Source organism: Hipposideros armiger, unplaced genomic scaffold (assembly GCF_001890085.2).
Source record: "Hipposideros armiger isolate ML-2016 unplaced genomic scaffold, ASM189008v1 scaffold_82, whole genome shotgun sequence".
NCBI classification, from domain to species: domain Eukaryota; kingdom Metazoa; phylum Chordata; class Mammalia; order Chiroptera; family Hipposideridae; genus Hipposideros; species Hipposideros armiger.
Genome location: NW_017731432.1, coordinates 1,530,949 through 1,555,457, shown reverse-complemented (window position 1 = coordinate 1,555,457; position 24,509 = coordinate 1,530,949). Strand labels below are relative to the sequence as shown.

The following is a 24,509-nucleotide window of genomic DNA, read 5'->3' as shown; positions in this document are numbered from 1 at the left end:
AAGGAAGGAAGGAAGGAAGGAAGGAAGGAAGGAAGGACCCATGCGATCAGGGTGGTGTGCTCCCCCAGCCTGTCCATGCCTCGTCCCGGCACTCGTCACGAGGCACTGTGATTGTGCATGTCCCACCTGTCTCCCCACACACTGTGAGGTCTCTGTGGCTGAGCATGGAGCCAGCCTGGAGGAGATGCTTGATGAACGTTTGTTGGAGCAGGGAATTGAAGCACTCTCCATCCCTGGCCTCTGTTTCCCCATTTGTACACTGTGACAGTGGTCACCCCAGAGGCTTTTTAATGAAGCCCCCTCCCTCGGTGACAGTCTGAGATATGGAGCCTGTGGGCTGGCCTCTCTGCACTTGTACCTTGCTGTGTTTTCTGCCCCAGGCTTGTCCTGACCCTCCAGGGTTGGTCCCTGCCCAGAGCCTGCCTTCCCTTTGATGAGCAATTAAAACCCCAGAATAGGCCATTGTTTAGAATCAGGTGCCTGGACCCTGTATTTATCTCCAGCATGCCGACTGTGCCCAGATCCCTGCCAGCCACGTGGTGGGCATCGTTGGGACTGCTCGGGCTTCTCACCCTGAGGGACCATCTCTGGCATCAGAAGACAGCCAGCACTCCAGGGGAGCAGGAGTCAATGAGGAAAAGGCACAGAAGGGAACCACCTTTCACTGAGCCTGGCACTCAGCAAAGGTATTTCGTATGTCCTCATCAAGGCCACACAAGAGCAATGTCATTAGCCCCATTTCCTAGCCGGAGGGTTGGAGGCTGAAAGAGGCCACCCTTCCCACGGAACTGCTTCAGGCTCACAGAGCTTCCAAGGGCCAGGGCTGAGGCCTGATCACAGGACTGTCAAGCTTTTTCACTGCACCACTCAGCTTCCTCTGGATGGTGGGGGATGATGGGCTGCCGTCAACCCCTGATGCCATAAGCCCAGTGACCGCCAGTGAGCGAGTGAGAGAGGGAGCCAGCCTCATGGATGCTGTCATAGGTCTCCGTTTGCAAATAGCCCGACGTGATTTCTGGCCTCTTCTTGGCTATCCCACACTCTGTGCCTGTGCTTCCAGGACCTGCCAAATCTCGTGTCTTCTCTGAAGCACATGACAGAAACCTGAAGTGCTGGGAGTGAGAGCGGCCTGGGATGTGAGACCATGCATGCCCATAGGGCAGAGCCTGTGCTCAAGGCCAGCCCGGGGGTGGCAGTGGGAGGAATCCAGCCCAGGCCCACGGCAGAGCAGAATGCAGAGAAACAGCTGGCATGGGGCTGTCAGGGGGACATCCAGGCACCGCCTCTTGCCAGCCAAGCGACCTTTGGTAAGCTGGCCTTCAGCTCCCTCGCCTGTAAGATGGGATAATGGTGGTAACTGCCTGATAATGATGGTAACTACCTGATATGATCCTCTTTGGGATTTGATTAAGTAATCTATGCAAAATTCTCAGACGAGCACCTGCTTCGGAAGCCACTATTGGCCGCCACCATATCACCACCATGCTGCATAGTCTGGGCACTGGGGACTCAGGTTTGGACTGTGGGACAGCAGCTGAGCCCTGGACCAGCACTGAAGAATACGGTGGTGCTAGGCCTCAGGAATAAGACAGCGACAGTTCCCCAAAACAGGGAATAATAATAGGGCAGGAAAGTCTGGACCAGTGTTCCTTAGACGATTATAATGACCATAAGAGGGGGGCTTGGTCTGAGAACAAGCAGCAGGCCTGAGCCTGCAGGTGTGTGCAGGGGGCCCAGCTGTTGGAAGAGGAGAGATGAGGGAGGGAAGTCAGACCCTCGTTCTGAGCTTGAAGTTAGAGCCCTTCCATGTGGCTCCGAAGAATGCGTTTACTGTTTCACACGTGTTGGTCCTTTGGAAGCAGAGCCATGGAATGTCAGAGCAGGCATGACCTCAGAGTGATGTGACTGCCCAGGGTCACACAGCAGGTTAAGAGCACTCCCCTGCGCTTTTCTGTGTTTCTGTTTCCCTTTTGGTCACATGAGGTTGGTACATTAGATGGGTGACCTTGGGATCTTTCTGACCCTGAAAATGACCCCTAGGGACTATTTCTGGGGTCTGTTCGGTGTTAGGAAAGGGGAGGCGGACGCTCTGAAGAGGCAGAGCGTGCAGATGAGAAGGCAGCACGAAGAAGCACTTGATCCCTGGCTGGTGCACAAAGAACAGGGTCGGAGGAGGAGCAGCGGTCCAGCTACTGTCCCCTTGGACGTGAGCAGGGCTGCCTCTGTGAGGCACTAGGGCTGCTTGCACACCATTGGACTCAGATTGGCATAAGATGGAAATCTCAGCAGAGATCTCCCAGCTCCCGATGAAAATGCTCCCTGACCTAAGCCTCTGTTGGCTCTTGACTTCCCAGCTCTGCTGTAGGCATTGGCCCTCCAGTGTGCCAGTCAAACACCTGAGCCAAAGTGGTCCAAATCTCATCAGTGCCCAGAAGCTGGCAGGGCCTAGAATTGGCCTGGGTGCCCTGAACTCTGTACGTGGCATTACCATGGGCAGTTGTGGTGGGATGCCTACTGAGCTGCAGCCTCCCCCAAACCCTGCTGTGTTGGTGACTCTACAGAACTGGGTTTACTCCTTTCTGCCTCTGGCGAGCGTTGGTGGTATAGTGGTGAGCATAGCTGCCTTCCTTTCTGCCTCTGTTCCCCTGCTTTGGACTCCAGTTGTGTGCAAGAGTCAGAGCCACACATGAACGCCAGACCCTGAGACCCTGACTAGCTGTTAGCATTCCACCTAAACCCCACTTTGGGCTAGATTCTGTTCCCCATGCCCTCAAAGTACTAGCTGGGTTTTTGCTTTAAACAAGGAAGATTGCCAAGAAATGATGCTGACATTCTTCTATTAATAGCTTCAGAGAGTGTCACTGTTAGCGGCTGCCTGTGTCCCACCCATGAGTGGCCCTGCTTGGACCCATCACAAGCTTGCCCCAACCTCTGGGCTTCCTTCTCCAACCCCCTTCCTACCTCTGGCCTGTGATGCTGCAGTGCCTGCCTGCTGTTGAGGCCCACATTCCCAGGTCTGAATCTCTGGCTGGGTGTTACGATGCTTTGGGCTGCAGGTAACAGAAACCTAGCTACAAGTGGCTTAAACAATAGGGGTTTATTAACTCCAGGAGCCTGGAGGTGGGGGTTGTTCCAAAGCTGAATAACTCAGCAGCCCAGTGATGTCAAGGATCCACACTCTTTCTAGCTTCCTCTCTCTGCCAACCTAACCACCGAGTCAGCATTATCTTACCCAAGGTCATAAGATGGTCCCAAGGGCCATTTGCAGACATGATGGTGGGTGGTGCAGAAGAGGAACATTGTCCCCCCAATTTTTGTTTATTAGCAAAGAAGTCCTTTCCCAGAAACACCAAGACTTCCCTTAGATGTAAAGTGAGAGTAATAGGCCCCATTAGCCAGAGCTGCGTCACATACCCATGCCTGAAGCAGTCACTGGAAAGTGGAATGAAACCACTATTGCTAAACTGGACTAGTAATAGTTCATTCCCTGGGCCTGCAGAAGGTCTGTCCCCCCAAAAAAACAGGCCTTTACCAGCAGGGAAGACACAGGGGGAATACCTTTACTGAGTAGCTCCTAATATTTAACTTGAACTTTTCCTGTTTACATTTGGTGCCAGAGTACCTGGTCACAGACCTTTGTACCAAAGGAAGCCATTTTGACTTCTTCCTCTCTGCACCCATCCAGGCTCTTTCATGTAAGCAACAGAAGCTGACTTTAGACAACTTAAGCAAAAGCAGATTAAGTTGAAAGGATAATGAAAATCTCACAGGATTGACAGGAAGGCTAGAGAACAGGCTCAGAAAAGGATCCAGCCCCCCTACACACCCCCACACACCCCCAGTCCACCCTAGGGGAGCAGAAAACAGGAACTAATCAGGGGCAGTCCTGTCATGGCTGCATATATGGAAGATTCAGGACCTGGAAGAGAGCATTTAATATGCCTAGCTCAGCCTCATGCCCTCTCCTTGGCTGCAAGAAAGCAGGGAGCCTTGCTTTACTGTCCCCCAAGTCCAGGAGAGCTAATTCCCCAAAATGAAATCAGGGTGCTGTTGCAGAAGTAGGGAGAGGTGTTGCTGAGTGGCCCCAAACCAGCAAATGCACACCACGCATGGTAGTGCATGCCTGATCTAAAGACACAGCAGAGATGTGACACATGTCCCTCACAGGTGGTAAAAAAAATGCATAACCTTAACTGCATGGAAACTGGCTGCTTGGTGCAGGAGACGCAGCAGCCCTCCCTGTCAGGTCCCCACCAAGGCAGTCCCCCTTCTGATATCACTCTGACAGGCAGAGGAGTCTGTCGAGTCCTTCTAAAGGCTCCCTGAGCCACTCGTATGGCAGGTGGTCCCACCTGGCTTCTCCCAGTTGCTTTAGAAATTCTATCAGTGCATCTTCTGTTCACCAATTACAGGAAACTGGTGACAGCCCCAGAACAATCCTGAGTTTTTCTTTAAGACGAAAGTGAAGACAAAGACCAGACCTTCAAGATGAAGGCTTATCATACCCCTGGCAGGGTGGGTTTCAGGATGGGCTAGGTCTGCAAATAAGAAACTATTATTGAGCACCTACTGTGGGGAAGATAATGATGATGATGGGGATGATGATGTTGATGATAATGATGATGATGTTGATGGTAACAATTATGGTGTTTATGATGATGGTGGTGGTGGTGGCTATGGTGTTGTTAGTGTTGATGATGGTGATGGTGCTACTGCTATTGTTGATAGTAATGATATTTATGATGAGGAAGGTAGAGGTAGTGATGATGATGGTGTTGGTGATGGTGTTGTTGCTGCTGTTGATAGCAACAATGATGATATTCATGATGTTAATGGTGGTGGTTGTGATAATGGCAATGATACTGAAGAGAATGATGGCGATGATGATGATAATCGTCTGGTGCCCATTTGTTGAGCTTCTGCTTTATGCCAAACCCTGACCTGGGTGATTTCTACTGTCTTCTTTCATCCTCTTAACAACTTTCCAATGTCAAGATCATCATCTCCATTTTACTCATGAGGACACTGAGCTAGAGAAAGGCCAAGTAGCCTGCCCAAGGGCTCACACCCAGTCTGAGCTGGGTTTGAGCTTAAGCATGCCTCACTGTAGAACCACCACTCTTCCTTGTACCAGGGTACCTAGCCTGTGGCCCATGGGGATGGGCATCTCAGAGGGGTGCTGAGTATTGCTACTGAATACTACTGAATGAGTATTGAATGAATGGATCCCCAGGGAGCCAAAGCCTTAAGCCCAGAAGATGTAAATAACATGTCTCAAATGAGTATGTGTAACCATTATTTAAACATATGTGGTGGTGCTGTGATTACTAAAATACAAGTTAATTGTAAAGCATTATGTTCATTGTGGCTTTTGTATGATCGTTTATTTTCCTAAGGAAAAGATACTAAGTGTACAGTTACCATCAGGAGTAGTTTTGAGAAATATTTTCACACAAAAAGGAGTCTTTGCACTGCAAATGGTGGGACGCATTCTGCACAGTGTATATAAAATGCTTTGCCCAGTGCCTGGCACATAGATCACTCAGAGGAGGGCGGAAACGCACCAGGCTGGGTGTTGGGAGCCTGTGGCATTCGTCCTGGCTCTACAAGTGACTGTCTTCCTAGATCTGGACTGTCACTCTCAGTGACTTAATCTCCATAAGACCTGGCACTAACATCTAATAGCTTTCCCAAATGGCTATTGAATGCTTGCATGAATGAATGAATAATGAAAGAAAGAATGAGTGAATTATGACGAATGGTGCTCAGGGAGCATCAAGCAGTGCTTGGAAGTGAGAGTTTCTCATCCTGAGAGCAGAAATAGAATGCAGGAGGTTCAGCAGGGGCTGGTGACAGGACTTTCAGCTCTGAATGGTGCGATGAGGCTATGGCTGCGTCTCAGGGGGAGCCTGACCTTGACCCTGCGATGACCGTGCTATAGAAGAGGTTGGAACCGGGGGTTGGCTATGAGGCCACTCTCACCAAGGCTGTGGTCATCATTTTTGGATGCATTTTTCAAACTCAAGTGAAAGTTGACAGATGGTGGTGGTATAATATTCTCACTTTCTCTGCTTCCCACAGGTCTCCCTCCAACACAGTCCTCCAAGCTCTTAGAAATCTCTGACACATCTCGACCATGAGACCACAGCTAGCTTTTGGCAGGTAAGTTCCCCCAATCTCTCCCTCACACCACAGGACATAGAGCAATGTCAGCACAGCCCATAGGCCACTCTGGGCGATGTTTGTGGCCAGTAGGCAGGTAGGGGTGACTTCGGCCTTGGCAGAAAAATGAAGCCCCACACTCTACTGAGACTTTAGGAAAATCCTGCCAAGTGTCCAGAGTCCATCAGCTGGCATTTCTGCAGAAGCAGCATATGGTGATAGGCATGTGTCCTGGGATAGAAGCCAGGGAACTGGATCTGAACCTAGTCTGCCTTTAATGCTCAGGAAAATCTCAAATAAGTGCCTCCCTTTCTGTGTCTCTGTTTCCCTGTTTGAAAAGCGAGGGAGTTGGACTCTGTGAACTAGGCAGGCCAAGGCTATGGGCTAGGGAAGGGGTGGTGGGACACCAGCTGTCTGCCACTTTCCTAGGACTCATCTTCTGTTTGATTGCTCCATGGACCTCACACCCACAGGGAGCCTGGGATGGGCTGTGTGTGTGCACGTACACATTCAGGGGCCTGTCACCAGCCCCACACCTGCCCTCTCATGGCTGGGCAGCACATCCCGGACACGGTAGGCTGCCAATGCCCAGATGGGGAGGGCAAAGGCTGCTCATGCGCTGTGAGCTGGGTGGGCCCACAGCAGAACATGGGTATGAAGATCAAGCTGAGGGAGGGGCAATGCAGGGTGGGAGCCCAGGTTAAACGGACAGTGAGGCCCTCGTTAAAGGAGGAGCCAGCATAGAGCCAAAGCTCATGGGCAGATCTTTAGGTCAGGCCGGGAGAACTGTCTAGGAGATGAGGACGAGAGGGCAGGCAGAGGCCCTTTTGCTGTCTGACAGGCTAGAGGCTGCCCCACCGCCATGCCACTCTGCCTTGAACAAGGCTCAGGTGACACATGCCAGGGTTTATGGCAGCAGGGAGTCGACACCTTGCTTCCAGGCTCCTGCCTGAGTCTAGCCAGGCTTGGTGGCTACCCACTGGCCTAGCAGGCTTGGCCTCTAGGGAAGAAGAAGGGCCACCCTAACTGCCTCAAGGTGGTTTGAGGATGGACAGGTGAGCATCAGCCTGTACCTGCTTCTCCAGCCAGGAAAACTAGTTCAGGAGGCTTGTAGGCACATAACGCTGCTTGGTTGGCTCAGCTGCAAAACATGCTAGGAACTTGAGGGGCTGGGGACTAGGAAGAAGCTAAAAGCAGGTTAGATGACCTGGAGAGATCCTCTCTGGCCTCGCCAGCCCCATATCCCTCACTCCCAGCTCTCCACTACACACAGCCCTGACCTCCAGCCCTGCGAAGGTCCCTGAATGGAGCAGCACCCCTCCTTGCTTTTGCCCATGGCTCCTCTGCTGCCCTCCTGTCCAAACCACTAGGCTCCTCTGGACCCTAAGTCTTGGTTCTCAGGGGAGCCTCTGCTGACCACCTAGCTGGCCTTAGTACATAGTACCTGCCACACAGTTCATCCCTCTATCATCAGTCACACCTCCCTGAGTTTAGTCATTGGTTTCCATGTCATCTTCTACACACACACCGAACTCCTTGAAGGCAGGGGCATTTGGCCATGTACAGAGTGAGCTGTGGGAGTACCTGGGAGTGAGATGCGAGGTAGGGAAACTGAGGTAGGGCCTGGTCATCTGGGCATATTTGTTGCCTGCTGTGCTCTATCCTCTGTGCTGGGCACTGAGGCACAGAGACAAATGAAGTAACATCATTGCCCTCAAGAAGCCTCTCATTTAGCAGAGGTAGTGACATGCAAATAGGCCATCATGCAGGAAACATGGGAAGGCAGCAGGGTTCTATTCTCTTCAGGTTTGGTTGTGGTGGTGGTTCAGGGAAGACCATTTTAAGGTGATCCTTAAACTGGGCTTTGAAGGATGAGTAGAAGTTCGCCAGGTTAAAAAAAATGGAAGAAAGTCATTCTAGGATGAGAAGAAAGCAGATACAAAGGTGGAGTGGCCAGGACATAGGCGCAGAGAAAGGGTGTGTGGAAGTGAGGCTGGGAGAAGTGGGCAGGCCTTTGCATATCATGCCGAGGAGCTCCGGTGGTGCCCTATGTGATCAAGGAAGGGGGATGGTCAGCTCTGTGGTACCAAGAGAGGCCTCTGGGCCCAGGGCAGAGGCTGAGAGCTAAGAAGAGGTGCTCATGTTAGAAGCTGGCTAAACCAGGACATGTGGAGGCCCTGGGTAAGACACCCCTTGCTGGGTGGCCCAGAGTGTCCTGACGCAGAGTCACAGGCATCCTGGGGTCCCTGTCCTGTGCCATGGGCCCCATCAGTAGGGGGCTGCTTGGCTTGCCATCAGAACCCCTCTCCCCTCCCCACCCAGCTCACCTCCCATGTCCATACGGGACAATATGCCGCCTCCCCCAGGGCAGCAACCTCGAAGGATTCTATGTTGCCATTAGGTGCTCTTCTCTTTACTGGATAAACAGAGCAACTGCTGCCCGAGAGTTTTTCTGTGTGGTGGGTAATACTTCGCAATTTTGTAATTTTACAGTCTCCTCCCTTGACAGAGCTCAAAACGCTTTTACATCTGTTATCCCAGTAAAAAGAGTAGGTTCCGAGGCCTGAGAGAGCTGTACTCCAATGCTGCCCTGTCAGCCCCTTGGGAAGCAGTGTGACTGGTCTGAGCCTCCGGGTCTGAGCCTCTAAACTACCCACCTCCCCAGGTGGTCTCAGAATCAAAGGCCAGAGCTCATGTGAAACGCAGGCTGCGTGCCTGTCGTTCAGTCAGCACTTCTATCCCATGCTCCTCCATCAACTCGCACCCGTGTGATGGAACAGGTGGCTGGTGATGGGCAGTGGTGTCCGAGAAAGGCCGGTGCATGCTTTGGTTCGAAAGGTGGCATGAGCCGTTAGCGTATGTGCCTTAGCAGGAAGGCAGACCTGGCGACTTTCCTTTAAAAAGTTCATTTGGCCGAACTTTCTCAAAACCTCTCTGTTCCAGGCACTGGTGGACACTGGGGGCCCAGACGGGAATTAGATGGTCCCTTCTAGAGAAGGGACATGTAAACAAATAAATGGCGCTGCACCATGGTAATAATAAGGATTATAATAGCTCATGGTTATAAAGGACTTACATGTGCCAGGCATTGTTCTAAGAGCTTTATATGGATTTTCACTCCACCTGCACACCAACTCTGTGAAGCAGGTGCTGTTATCATCCTCTTTTAAATATAAGGAGCACTGATGCACAGAGACGCTGAGTAATTGGCCCGAGCACACACAGCTGGGAAGTGCCTTAGCCAGGTTGAACCAGGCAGTCTGGACTCAGAGTCCACGTTTGAATGACCCGTGTAGCCTAAGCACTAAGCCTTCTCTAAGAGCTAGAGGCATTGACAGGGTTGGGACTATGCCAGTCTTGCTCTAGCACCTAGTAGGCACACAACAAAAATGTAGGCACACTAACAAGAATGCATGGATGAATTGGGTCTTGAGAGAATTGGGGCGGAACATGTGGGTAGGGACAGGTGTTACAGATAGAGGTTGCAGCTGGAGCAAAGGCCTCAGGCCTGAGCACCTGGGGTGGCCTTGAGGCACTGCAGGCCTGGGGCGCTGGAAGGCTGGAGGGGACCAGAGAAGGGAGACTTTGAATGGCAGCCTCTCCCGCCAACCCTTCTTATCCTGAAGTCTGGCACCTGCCTGCCTCCCTCAGCAAGCCTTTCCCACCTGCCCTGTCCCACATTGCGAAAAGGAAGGTGCTGTGCCCTTTGTGTCCCCACGTCACTATATGTCACCTTCAAAGGCTCCCGGGGTCTGACCTGGCAGCAAGACCACAAGCCCTCCAGAGACAGGGAAGGCATGCACCCGCCACAAGGGGCTCAGGAAAGACGATTCAAAACCTGCTTATGAGGGATGGCTTTCTGGATGTTGAGGTTTCAGGGAGCAGGTGTTTTGCAAAGACACTTCCTTTCTTCATGCTCAGTGAGCTAGGGATGGAAAACTGAGGTAGGGGCTTAGCTCTGTGGCTTCCTAGCGGGGAGCCCTTGGGTAAATCAGTTCATTTCTGTGTACCTTAGTTCCCATCTTCATAAAGTGGGAATACAAACAACGACAGAATTACGGGGGCTAAGACTTGGGGAAACTCCACTATAGGACGAGGTTCGGTGAAAAGTTGTTTCTCTGCTTTCTGCTTTGCTTCTGGGGCCTCAGTTTTCTCCATAAAATGAAGACTTGGAGAACGTAGATCTTTAATGCCAGTCAGCCTTGAAATTCTAGGATTCAAAGCTTCCAACACTGGTGGACTAGATATATAAATGTATTTACACACACATATATACTATATGCCTATGAGCATTTACAATGTAATCATTTTTATAAATTTAAAATGGACATTCAATTACATTCAATATAAATATACGATTGACAGCATCTTTTATTGTGCTTTCTTCTGATTACAAAAGTAATACATATTTATTGAGAACATTTTGGCAAGTACAGGAAAAGAAAACAATTCACCCACTCTTCCACATTCGAGACTGAACCTCTCAGATACTCAGTGAAATTCTCTCCCACCTTTTTTTCTACGCACATACACAGACTTTTTAAAACTATAGTTGGGATTCTACCCAGCCTTCTATTTTTTAACTTGGGCTGAGCTGTTGAGCCAGGTCTCTGGGCAGGGCCGTCATCCCCGAGCTGAGAGGAACTGGAGGCAGCTGCCGCCACAGCTGTTTCGTGCCCACTCCCCCACTCCCGCCCGCCCGCCTGGGCGGCTGGCTGGAGGCATCTGACCTGCGGATGTTCCGTGTCTCTGGCGGGTGGACATTTTACACTAATTTTAGTTTAGCCCCTCAGGCCTGCTGGCCTCGGGGCCCGCATATAATGGACGCCTTATGTAGACAGCTGCCAAAGGTGCAGGAAAGAGCGTTCCACCTTAAAATGTTCCTCGTCGCCGGCCAGTCCTTTGCTCTCGGAGAACAAGCCGGCTCCCTGTTCCTTCTTCCACCAGGAAGGGGCCGTTGTTGATGTTCATGGCCCAGCAGGCTGGACCCGGCGGGCAGGTGGCCCACCAAACACATGGGCAATTGCTTCTCCGGACGGGACCATGTTTTTACAGGATGGGCTTTGATTTGAGCTGGAACAGCTGAGAGAGACTTCCTGAGAAATTGCTGGGTGGTGCGTTTACAGCAGGGCAACGGGGTGTCTGAAGTATCCCCAGCTGTGTACATGGAGCCTCATCTTAACATTTTATTTTTGTCCAGTGTGCACAGTGTCCTTTGACACCCCATTTTGCCTTAATGACAACGCAATGTATTGGGTGACAACATTCCCATTGTACAGGCAAGGGAACTGAGATTGAGATGGGGAAGCAATTGGCTCATAGTTGCCCAGCAAGTCAGTGGCAGGGGCTTGAACATGAACATGGGTCTGTCTCACTCTTTCATTCATCAGCACCACATAGGCAAGCAGGCCAGCCAGCCTCATATCCATCTGTTCTGGGTTTTCTTATGTTTGGTATTGTTTTAACAAAATGGAGATACTTTCATTTTCACTTTAAAAATCATACATATTTATTGAAAATAAATACACCTCGTCAGTCTATTTCTAAAGCACAAATCTGATGATGGGAGACTCTTGCTTCAAATGCAGGAAGCCTCTCTTTGCCCATAGGACGAAGCCCCCATAACTTAGCCTGACATCCAACTTCCACAGCTCGCTACCCGCAGAATCCCACCAGCACCACCCACCCCAGTCTAGGCTTCCCCAGCACTTCCATAGGGCTGAAAATGTTTCCTTACGATCTGCTTCCTGACCAGAATGGCGCTCCACAAGGCAGGAGACCCGTGGACTGCTCATGTCCATGACCTTGGGGACTGCACTGGGCCAGACACAATATCAAGTCAGTAAATGTATTGGCGCCCAACCTATGACCCATCATAAGACACTGGAGCTTTAATCCAGGCTTACAAAGAAATAGGCCAAGGCCCACCCAGCAGCTGCCAGTCCACTAAGGAAGTGGCTTCTTGACTGGAGTCTCAGGTGGGGCCGGCAGGCCAGGGCAAGAAACCCTGACCCTAGACGGGCTGGGAGGAGGAATATGGAAGAGCATCCCCAGATGTGTGCGGAAGACCAACCCCTCCCCACATGTCACATCTTCCATGTCTCCCACCCTTCCCCTCCTCAGTCCCATGGTGACAATACGGCCTGTGTAGTATGTCCCCAGCCCGGCTCTTTGACCCAAGTCCAGTCTTCTTCTGGAACAACCTATAGGCATCACATGCTGCTCTGGGGAAAGGAAAGTTCTCTAGAGACCAGACCACCTTGGCTCAGTGAGGGCAGGACCCTATGGCTCCGGCTCTGTACAGGACTCCTCTCTGAGCCACGGCCTCTCAGCCTCCCCAACTCTGGTGTTCTGGACATTATTATGGGAGAGGCAAGGCCTTTAGAGTCCCACAGCCTCAGCTTCCCCCAGTCCTGCCACTTACTAGCTAGGGGCTCATCTCTCTGAGCCTGTTCCCTCATCTGCCAAAGGGGACTAGTCATACCAACATTTCAGGGTTGTTGTATCTTAAGGGAAAGAGATTTTCAAAAAGTCTAGCAGACATATCGCGACTAGCAGGTGCCCATTGAATGCCTGCATTCCTTCTCCTGGAGGGCTCCCTGAGAAGTGCCCAGACAGCTCAGCGAGCGTGGCGGTCCCTGGCTCTGGAGAGGTGCTGAGGCACGCTGCGTATGGTGCACTAGTCTAGCCATGACCACTTCTCTGATTCGGACATGGTGTTGGAGGTTTAGCCAAGGACATAAGGGAGGAGGAATAAAACTTCTCTTGTTTTCTACTGAAAGCCTGTGGAAAAGTAAATTTTTATAACAGGGCTGTTTCACTTCACTTTCAGCTTTCTAAGGAAAAAAAAAATCTGTCATTCGTTTATTCATTCATCCTACAGATATCTCCATGGCCTCGACCACCTACCAGATGTGGCACAAACAGGCTATGCAGGGACTTTGTCTTCAAAGAGCCCACCATTTAACCAATAATTGTAATTCAGGGTTAAAAAGCAAGAAGCGACATGATGGGAAAGGCATGGTGTTGGGGGAGAGAGTGGGTGTTTCCTGCAGGGTTGGTTGGAAAAGGTTCCGTGAAGAAGGTAGCAACCAAACAAGCCAGTTAAAAAGCAGAGAGGGCAAACACTCTCCTCTTTAAAGAAATAGAAGCATAAAATATCCAAGAATAAACTTAAGAAGGTATTGTGACTTGGTCTAGAAAGTAAATGAACTCCCAAATAAAATCCCAACAAAATTTTTTAATAAAATGAACAAAAAGTACATGTGGAAACATAAACATGGGTGAACAGCATTGAAAAATGCAGTGTTGGTAAAGGCATAGGCCTGTAGCTCAAGGGATGGGACAGAATGCCCAGAAGTAGATATAAGTAAGTGTGAGAATTAGAGACAAAACGGCAGGTGATGTTATAAAGACAACCAGCTAGCGGGCCGGCCGAGTGGCGCGATGGTTAAGAGCTCGCTTGGGATGCCAGAGAGCCCCGGTTCGGATCCCACATATGAGGGCCAGTGACACTGCCCTCTACAGCTAAGATGCTGAACGGCAGCTCAACCTGGAGCTGGGCTGCCATGAGTCGCCGGCGACGGCGTGGGCTGCAGTCCCTGTGGCAGTGGATTGCCATGGGCTGCCGTGTGCGGCCAGCAGCCGCAGTGAGCGGCCGTCCAGAAGCCGGCGACTGATCTGCCTCGCCAGAGAAGAGCGCAATGATGGTGCCAACTTGGGCCAGTGAGGCAACGTCCTCCACAACTAGATTGAAGAACAAGACGACAGCAACTTGTCTGTTCCCCTTCCCCCAATTCCCCCAATAAAAAAAAATCTTTAAAAAAAAAAAAAGACAACCAGCTAGCTATTTGTAGAAGAAGAAAAAAGAAAAAAAGAAAAAGGAAACTGGTTCCATACCTCAGTCCTTGCAGCAAAATAAATTCCTAGGTGATGAAAAAGCATGAAACTGTAAAGGTACTAGAAGAAAAACAATGAGGGACTATTTATATCAAATTGGGATGGAGAATGCCTACTGAAGTATAAAACCAAATCCAAAAATCATGAAAGAAAATGTAAAACCCCATGAGCAAAAAAACATAATAATCAAGGTTAAAGGATGATAAACTAAGAAATTTCAACATATGTATGATGGGTAAAGGGTTACTAGCACTAATAAAAAAATTTATGAAAATGAAGTAAAGCAATCGCCAGTAGAAAAATGGTCAGAGGATGTGAACAAGCAATTTGCACAAGAAGAAATACAGGGCATAGTAAGCATATGGAAAGGGTGGTCACCGGTAGTCAAAACACGCACATTAAAGAATCAAGATGTACTTTGGGGTCCTATTTCAAAGAATAAGAATACTGGGGAGATGAGGAATGCTACAAGAGACACTGGAGCACTGTTAGTAGGTTGTGAGTTGATGTACATTTTCTGGAGGGGAGATTTAACCATATGCACCAATATTTTCAAATGTGCATACTCTTCAATCCATCAGTCTACCTCTAAACAAGTACCCTAAGGAATTAATCAAAAAGTGCCCGAATTGTATGTGTAAGAAGGCAGCTGAGCTCACTGGTTATGAGTGACATATCAGAAGCCAAAGGCTTGGTTTTAAGCTGTGTGACCTTGGAAAAGTTAGTTAACATCTCTAAGCATTAGAGTCCTCATCTGTAAAGTGGGCATAGTAATATCAACTTCATAGGCTTGTGAGGTTAAATGAGAAAATCCTTATAAAATTCTTAACAAAGGGCTGGTCCCATAGTAAGTACTGAATAAATATTAGCTATTTTATTATTACCAATAAGGATGTTCATTATAGTATTGTTTATAATAGCAAATAACAGGAAACAATCAAGTTGTCCATCAGTAAGGAACTGCTGGTTAATAATTCAAGAAATACAGAGATGCAGTTATCTGGAGGCCTGTATTTATGGACACAGAAAGATAACTTTGACATAGTATATAATTTTTTTAAAGGTGTCAAAACAAGTGTGGAAGGTGTGTTCCAATTGCATAAAAGTATGCATCTTTGTATCTAGAAAAGTACAGTTGATCTTGTTATTCACAGTAGTTATGTTCTATAACGTCCCCACAGACGCTGGCTGAATCAGTGAACACTGAACCACTGGCCCAGGGGCAAATTAGGGCATTAGGTTCCTGCCAGCCTCTGGTCACAACATTCTTGTCAACCGATTAGTACACAGCCTTGTTTCATGAGTGTTTCTGTAAAAAATAACTTATTTAACATGTATTGTTGATTCATTAACATTGAATTCATGGCCAAGAACAGCACTGGAACTCATGCCTGAAGGTAGCTTATCGCACACACATATTTCTCTGTAAGGCACATCATCACGGTGAAATCACCAACAAAAAGAAGAAAAAAGGCGAAACCATGGCACTAACTAGACTGTTAAAAGGACCTTGTTTTCATAGGACAGCTGACATGAGAAGGCAGCAGCACCTTTTTATACCTCAGCTGGGAACATACCCATTGGGCAGGTCAAATTTTTTGCCACTCTGCTAGTGTCTGCAAATGACCACAAAAGCACCATGAGTATTGATCTGGGGCTTGCAAATAAATTTTAGTGAGTAGGTGAGTTTGCAAGTACAGAATCCGTGAATAATGAGAACTGACTGTATCTTAAAAGATGGCCATGCCAATGACGGTGACCTGAGGGTCAGCATTTAAGGTGATTTTCCCCCCTGTTCTTCCTTGTACTTAAAATGCTTTAACTTTTTAGAGTAGACACATATGAGTAAAATCAGTCAAAGCAATAAAGTTCTTTTTGTTTTGGAAAGAAAAACTTGTCACCAATGGCATTCCTTGTCAAGATAAAAGCCAGACTCATTATACTACTAATAATAAAACTTAGCTAATACTTTTACCTATTGCCTATTGTGTGCCACACAGACTCTAAGCCCTTTATATATTGGGCTGTCGGAAAAGTCATGATGCATTTTTACAATGAAAAACGTAGAAAAAAATCCATCATGACTTTTCCGACAGCCCAATATATTAATTCATGTGCTTCTCACCAATAGAGATAAGTACTAGTAATGTCCTCATTTTATAGGTGAGAGGACAGAGGCAGAGAGGTCAGAAAACTTGCCCAAGGTCACAACTAGTAAGGGGCAGAGGGCAGATTTGAACCTAGGCAGTCTTAACTCTAGAACCCATGTTTGCAACCAAAATTCTGTGCATGCCTGCTCAATGCCTACTCTGGCACTGGGTTGCAGGGATGCCCAGGAGACCCTGACGAGACCCTTGCCCCAAGGTACTTCCATCTAGATTGAGGACAGTGGCAGGGGTGCAGCAGGCATTGTGGGCTCATGGAGAGGGAGGCCTTCCCAGCCCAGCCTGAGGACTCAGAGAAGGTGGAAATAGCCCAGCGCTCCAGACCCCCACAGTCTGGTTTCCAGTCCATTCTCACCTCCTCACAGGCACACCCTCCCTCCCACCAGGGCATCCCATGCCTGGCCCCACCCAACTATCTCTCACTCCTTGAGCCTGCCATGCCTCCTCAGGCTTTCTCGCCTTCTGCTCATCCCTCAAGGCTTGGCTAAAAAGTCATCTTCTTTCTCAAGCCTGGGAAGAAGCAAGGGCTCCTTCTCTGGACGCCCCTTCCATTTTTGAACCACATGGCCATTCTCTCTATCCACCTGTCCATCTACCCTCTGTAATGAACTTGTCTCAGAAACCATTGAATCCCCAGCACACAACACATTCCTCGCACATTTTATCTATCAGTAAAAGTGTGTTGGATGAATAAATGAAACAACAAATGGAAATGCCTAAGAGTCTGAGCCCCACCAAAGATCTAGGCCAACTGAATTGTAGCATGGTTATTGTTGAAGGCTGCCAAGGCTTGGAGGACTCTGGAGGGCTGGGCTGTCTGGCCAGGGGCCCTGTGACCACAGGATCAGGAGGGAGAGCTGACAAGGCTGCAAGACCAACATTCACTGGGGTGTTGTTCCTGTGGCTTCTGAAAACCTCCACCCCAGTGGGAAAGGCTAAGAAAGGTCCCATTCAGCTTCCCTTGGCATTTCCAAGGGAAAGGATGGGGTTTGGATTGGCTGGGCCAGGGATATCTCTTCTAAAATAGCTTCATGCATATTCAACTCCTCCCTGAAATAGACAGGTGGCTATTTTAAGCAGCCTCTACTTAGATGCCCACACATAATGGCATCTACCTTGAGCGTGTAAACCAGCAAGAAGCAAAGACAAGGGGACAGGAGGACAATGTTAGGAAGCTTGTGATGGATTGCTACTATTTCTCCTCCGCCCCTTGGTGTGCTTTCTTCTCAGGGACTCTCTTGCATGAAATTGAAAGTCCTGGTTACCATGACAACTCACTGGAGGAGTTTTCCCATCCAGTGGCCTCACTCACCTGGATCTCAGAAAGCACAGCTACACCAGGGTGGCCAAAACTTGCGACACAATAACATAAGTCCATTAGTTTACTTCTGAGAGTAAGTAAACAGGCACTAAGGGTTCCTCAGTGCCCGTTTCCTCATGGCTTACACACAATTCTAACAGATTCCCAGCAGCTTGGAAGTGGAGGCCGCGGAAGGGCAGTGAGAGGTGGGACCCTAACAGCCAAGGGGGGTTGAGGTTACAACAGACCATCCAGCTGTAAGGGCAAAGACAACTACAAAGGCAACATTTATTAACAAAGACGTACCGAAACATGGGTGTGTCCCCTGTGCTGTGTGCTGGGGAAATAGGTAAGGCACAGGTCAGGGAGTGAACGTATCAAGAAACAATCACAAGTGGATTTATCTAAGCTCTAACTTTGTTCCCTCAAAAAAGACTCAAAAAAGAAGTTGAAAATACAATGTAGTACGCGCTGACGTTGGGAAGACAATGTAGGAAGTGGCATTGTTGAGGTGAGGACATCGGATTCACAAAGGAAGGAAACAGGTCTGACTGAAGAGGTTGGGAAGGTGAGGCTTGGGCAGAGACGACAGCTTTCTTGTCAGACAAGCAGGTGGTGGCCTCTGTCCCAGGTGGCAGGCACAGCACACGCAAAGGAACAGAGGCGGGAAACAGCAGGTCTGCTTGGGGAACTCCCGCTCAGGGTGGCTGGAGCGTGGTGCCGAGAAGGAGGTAAAGCGACGAGAGAAGAGGCTGGAGAGGCCATGGAGCCACTCCCCTGGGTCCTTGCAGGCCCTGCTCTATCAGAGATGCTCTCCAGACCATTGCACACTTGGGCCGAGATGCCGACCCACTCCAGTCATGTGGGATGGTCTCCCTGTGTCATAACATAGAACAGTGATTGGAAGAAAAGGAGATTAAGTTAAAAACTTCACAGTGAGAGGCGTGACTAGGAGAATGAGTTAAAAATGCATTCCAGCTTCTCAGGAGATGTGTCAGGAAAATAAAATGAACGGAGAGGCTAGAAGCCTGGATCCCAGCAGGAGAGCTGTGATGAGGGAGGACTGAACAGGAGCCTTGCGCCTTAACGGCTCAGCTGTATGTATGTCAAGAAGAGGTTGTTTACTTGTATTTGCCTGAATTCATATTCACACGATTGCCCTGTAGCCACCAAAAAAAGGTTCTGTTTTGTTTGGTTCGAGGCACCCTAAGAAAGGCAGGGAAGTACGTGGTACATTTTGGAAAGATGGTCACTCACATGTGTTGGAGAAGAGCAGTAGATGAAGCTTAAGGAGATGAGCTGCAGCTGTCTACAGGATGCCAGTCAAACGAGGCCTGACCACACGTTCCTTCTCATCAGCTTCTTGAAAGCCTTCAGGAACCCTCAGCAAGAGCCCTGGTGCCCAGAGGTGGCTGCGTCTGTCTGTCCTCTTTCCCCCCTATTGTCCTTCCATCTGCATGCAGCGTCTTTAGTCTTTGTTTGCTCATTTCTTCATCCATCCAGCCATTCATTCTGTTGGAGCTATAGATTGGAAAATCATTGACATAGATAATGGTTTCTTTGCTGAATTTTCAGGGATCTGTGGACCCCCTGAAATTACAAGAGAATGAATGCATCTTCTAGGTTCAGTTTTTGAAGAGATGGTACATAGCTTTCAGAAGATTCTCAAAGGGGCAGGTGACCCAAAAAAAGGTTAAGAAGCAAGGAGAGAGATGGGAATTGTTTTATTTTAAAACAAATGATTTCACCTTTTGTTAGACATGTAGGGTGAGGGAACGATGAATGAAATTCTCAGTTCTGCACAGAGCTATCCCAGATGATGAAGTGGCACCGAGGACTCTGTTAGTGTCCCCAGCACCACTAAGCACATAGTATGTGTGCGCACTGCAGCTGAGCCAGGCCCATAGGCTGCCTGTCCAAGCATCAAGGGAGGAGACGATTCCCAACCAAACTACTCCTCTCTGTTCCCTCTCTTCCAAAGACAGCCTCTCTGCAGAGCGCCTTTGCAGACTGCGCTTGGCAGAAAGTGAGGAGGCCGTCCTGGTTTGGACAGATGTAGAAAGTCGGAAGAAATCTGAGAAAGGAGAGAGCACGTGAGCTGGAATTGCAGAGGTCTGGGTATTGACTAGACTTTGAATGGAAGAGGCAGTTGATGTTTACTGATCAGTTATAAAAGTCAGATTGTGTCAACCCTTGTCTGGAAAGCCTCCAGTGGCTTCCTGTCCCTGAGTAAAAAACCAGAGCCCCAGTGATGTGGCCACCAGTGACTTCTCACACCCCATACCTTCTGACCTTCATGCTGTTCCTCAAACTCTGGCCTTAGAGTTTGCCCTTGCTGTTTCTTCTGCTGGGAAAAATACACGCATGGTTCACTCCCTCACTTTCTTCAGGTCTTTACTTGAATGTCTCCATCTCGGTAAAGCCTTCTCTGGCTCCTATTTAAAATGGCAAAACATTTTACTGCCACCACCCCATTCCCTGTTTTGCTTCCCTTGCTAGCACTCACCACCATGTAACATGCTACTGTCTACTATCCCCAGTGCCTGGAGCAGTGCCTGGCCCACAGCAGATGCTAAATTAATATTTGTGGAATGAATGAATCGATTCTCACCATGCCCTGAGCTCGTTGTTTTAACATACTATAATCCCATACTGATCCTGTAGTAACTCTGCAGGGCAGGCTGTATTCTCCCTTTTCACAGATGAGAACCAAAGACTCACAGCAGCTGGAACCACTTCCTGGGTTCTGGGGCTCAGAAACTCCCTGCTTTCTGTTTGTTCCCCACCCCCATTCCTGGAAGGCTCTGATACTGCCTTCCCCAGGGCTCCTCGAACCAAACGAGAGGCTGGGTTTGTAACATAGATCCAGTCAGTAGTTACAAGTCCACAGCTAACTCCCATGATCCAGCTGCACCCAGGTCAGACAGTGTTTGATATATCCTAGAAGTGGCCAGTCACATACACTCATCAGAAACCAAGTAAAGGAAAAAGGAAGACAACTTTATAGGGCTTTTGATGAATTCCTACTCCTCATTGCTACCCCATATTGTATCTTAAACATCAGTTCACTTTTCTGGAAGAGGTGATTATGCAAACAGGGACTTTGCTCTTTGAAAGTATAACCCAGAACCCCAAAATAAGCCCAGAATGCACCGAGATAGCCATGACTTGAGGCAACATCCATGCACATAAGCCAGTTTGCCTGCTGGGAGAACACTCCATTGGTACCCAAGTCTTTGACTGTTAACACACAGTTCCAGGACACGCCCAGCCTGCGGGGTTGGGGGTGGGAGAGATGGGGAGACAGGACAGATGCAGACAGAACCATCCCACCAACCCCTCACCATGCCCTGTGCTGGTTATTAAGAATTACAAAGATGGATATGAACGTAGAAGGTGCCTTTAGGAAACTTACAACCCAGCAAGCGAAACAGATGGAAAATAATTAAGTTGAAGTGTATTTTTTATTATTATTATTCAAACCCTCACCTTGTTCCAACAAGGATTCAAGTTAGAGATTGGAAATATGATATAGTCACATGCTGCAGTTGAGGTGGGGATGCAGGCTGTCAAAGAAGGGAGTGGCCTCTTCTCCCCGGGGAGTCAGGGGGTCTCAGAGGTGGTGCTGCTGGATCTGGGCATGGGGCAAGCAACCTGGCCCGCTTGGTGACCCAACAGGAAGCCCGTGTGTCTGAAATGTGAGGTAGACGACCATGCATCCAAGGCATATGCTGTGAGCCGGTCCTGCCCTTTGAGAAACTCCTTGTCCAGTGAAGCAAAAACTTGTAATGTGTCTGGAGCCCCTCCTTCCTCACTCCAGAAGCCTGTTCTCAGCTTTTGGAAAGCCCCAAGCTAAAGGGGCCTGTGGCATTTCCTGTGGTAGCTGAGGCAGGTGCTCCTGCAGGCTTGGTCCTCCTGGGTCCTGGACCACGGGCTGCACCGAGCATAGTAGTTCCGGTCACAGGGTAACACGTCTCATTCAGACAGCACAGTGCAGCTGCAGAGCTCCATTGCACCCGTTATCTCATTTGTTCCTCTGTGAAGAAGGCTGGGGAGGGCCAGTGTGTGGATGGGATCACAGAGTCTCAGAGACCCCAAGTCTCAGGGCCAAGATGGGAATCCAGGGGGAGGGGACAGAGGCCCGGCCACAGAAGCATGCAGCTGGTAGTGCAAACACTAGCACAGGGTCATCTAACAGCAGGAGAGGCAGCTGCAACTGGTGAGAAAACACTCGGGTTCTGGAATCAGCTTGAACCAGGTTCAAATGCTGGCCTCCACGAGCCATGAGCTGTGTGCCCTCACCTTTCTGTGTGCCCTTCCTCACCTGTGTGGCCTCGCTCCCTTCAGGTGTCCCACCAGTTACATGAGGATAATCACATCTACTTTGCAGGCTTGTTGTAAGAATTACATGAGGTGATGCATACACAGCTACCCGGCAAAGTCAGCGATGACAAGAGCCATCATGTATGGCTCAGTTTGTGGCTGGCTTTGCATGTATTATCTCATCTTATCCTCCAAGTAACCTAGAAAGTAGATACCATTGCCTCATTTTACAGATTTACAAAGAAACCAAGCTAACCAAAGCACCCATAGCCAGCAGATACTGAAAACTGAATACTGGCTGCCGAGCCCCAGTTATTAAACATGAGGTTATAATTATGCCTCGTGTCGTTTCACTCATGAACCTTTGACCCACAGAGGATCAGCCACTGGCCAAGTCTATGGAAGTGACCCCCTGACCCAGCAGGAGGGAAGCACCATGGGACCCTGCAGCAGGGTGTCCCTGGAGACCCCAGAGAAGCCAGGTGAGCTTGACCCAAGCAGCTGTGGCCTTGGGAAGGAAAGGCTGCAAGGTTACGGGCACCAGGCAGAGCCACATGACCAAGGTGGTTGATGGCTTTGGACGAACAAAGTGGTGACCTGGAATCCAGCGGGCTGGGCTTCCCTTTCCCACTTCCTTCCTGTGCCGGCTGTCTCGCTGAGTCACCTCCAGGAAGTCGCGGCGGTGAGGTGGCGAGTGAGCTGCCCTGGGTCCTCCCTCGCCCTTGCTATTGCCTCACTGTGTGACCCTCAGTCAACCACTTCCCCTTGCCGGGGCTCAGTTTCCACATCTGTCACCTGTCACACCACAGGCCTGACTGGATCTCCAAAGTCAGGGAAAGGGCTTTTTCAGAGGGCAGTGCCTGCTGAGAGAGAGGTTAGAAGAAAGGACCACTCAGCTGGTAATCAGTTAGGGATTTAATTGTCACTGGGAGCCATAGAAACACCCCTGGGCAACTTACTGAGCTCTTTCATGGGCCCTGAGTGTCACCATCAGAGGGGAAGACCAGGAGGGCAGTAGAGGGCAGACCCTCCTAATGCTGAAATGGAGACGGCCTCAAGGTCCTAAGCCTCTTCTAACTCAGCTCCATCCTCTGCAAGCCTCCTGTGATTTGTGTTTCTGAATTAACTCGAAGTCCTAGACCCTAATGAGGCTCTGAGTAGAGGCTCCAGGATTCTCAGTGCAGGTACAGTCTTGTGGGGAAATGCACAACCAACGTGAGCCTTCTTTCAGCTCCCAGCAATGTCCGCTTTGAGCCCTGGGCTGTGCAATAGCCCTTTCATTCACTCAGACCCAAAATAAGCTGCTTTGACTATGTGAAGTTCCAACCCTGCTCATAAGATTTATCCTAAGGACACCATATTCTGAAGTCCACGTAAACTCATTTCTGCAAGGATCAATTCTCAGTGTGTCACAGCTCCAGCTCTAAGATGCAAGGACATCTGTGGCTAAGAGGAGTTCCTGTGAGTTAAGAAGTTTGTTCCAGGACCTGGGAGATGATAGAATGGAGTTTATAGCATCTACAATGTCTGTGCTTCCTACCACTCTGGAGAGGATGGGAACACAAAGGAATGGCAAGTAGAGGGATCTGGGCTCCAACTGTAGGTTCTTTACCTACCAGCGGGGGTCCAGTTGGACTAGCATGGCTTTCAAGCCCCTCCTGATGTGGCCTTGCCCTCTGCGCCAACCTCAAAGCACAGGTTCCCCTGTACTTAGGGCTTCAGCCTCACCGCTTGGCTTGTGCAGTTCCCCATCTTGCTGTATCATTTCATGTTTCTGTGTCTTTGTACATTTCTCTTTAACTGGACCACCACTTCCTCTCCTCGTCCATCTCCAACTTGGTTAGTCTTCCTCATAAACTCTCATTCAAGACCCAGCTTGGATGTCACTCCTTCCAAGATGTCGCCCCGGACCTCTCCTGTCTCCCTGGGTGGCACCTCTGTAAACACTTTTGTTATTTCCTTTTCACTCCGCTTTATGGCTCTTTGGGTCCATGTCTACACAGTTTCCTGAAGACCAGGACTGTGTCTTGGTGGTGTTTGTGTCCCAGGCTGAGCCTGGGGCCTGGAAGGTGGTGGATTCGTTTTTGAGGAATTGAGCATGTGACCAAGGCTCTGAGGCAGCGTGATGGTGGGGAGAGTCCCTTGGCTCTGCCACTAACAGCTGTGTACCGTTAAGCACCACCTGTCCCCAGCCGAGCTTCAGTTTCCCCTCTGAAACATGGACTCATTTCTCGAGTCCCTCCAGAGCTGACACTTTGCGGTATATCTGGGAAGTCTGCAAGGCTGCTTTGCAGAGCGCCTCAAGTCACCAACCATAGGGCATTTGGTGGGACCCTTTCTTTACCTCACTGACCCACTTCATCAACCCTCCCACTCGGGGTCAGGCCAATTCAGGTGCTGGGGGCACAGGGAGGCATCAGAACCAGGCCCTTCGCTGCAGAGGTCATAGCCTCGTGAGGGAGACACACCCACCCACAGCAGCACAGCGAGTGCGCAGGACTGTGAGAGCCAGGAGGAGGCCAGCCCTGCACCGGCGTGTGGTGGTCAGAGAGAACTTCCTGATGGGGGTGGGCCAGAAAGACCTGGGGCAGCGTATGTCACAGTGAGCACAAGGCGTATTATAGGCAGAAGATGTGGCCTCAGCTGCTCCAGAGTGCTGG

General features: G+C 49.6%; 1 protein-coding gene across 5 annotated transcripts in view; it reads left to right on the top strand.

Annotated features, from left to right (window-relative positions):
* The window catches only part of HIVEP3 (HIVEP zinc finger 3), a 437,965-nt gene that overhangs the window by 266,275 nt on the left and 147,181 nt on the right, over positions 1-24,509 (top strand). For all 5 annotated transcript variants that reach the window (XM_019643809.1, XM_019643812.1, XM_019643805.1 and 2 more), the window contains one exon: positions 6,082-6,162. The gene's annotated coding sequence lies outside the window, so the exon portion shown is untranslated. The remainder of the gene's footprint in view (positions 1-6,081; positions 6,163-24,509) is intronic.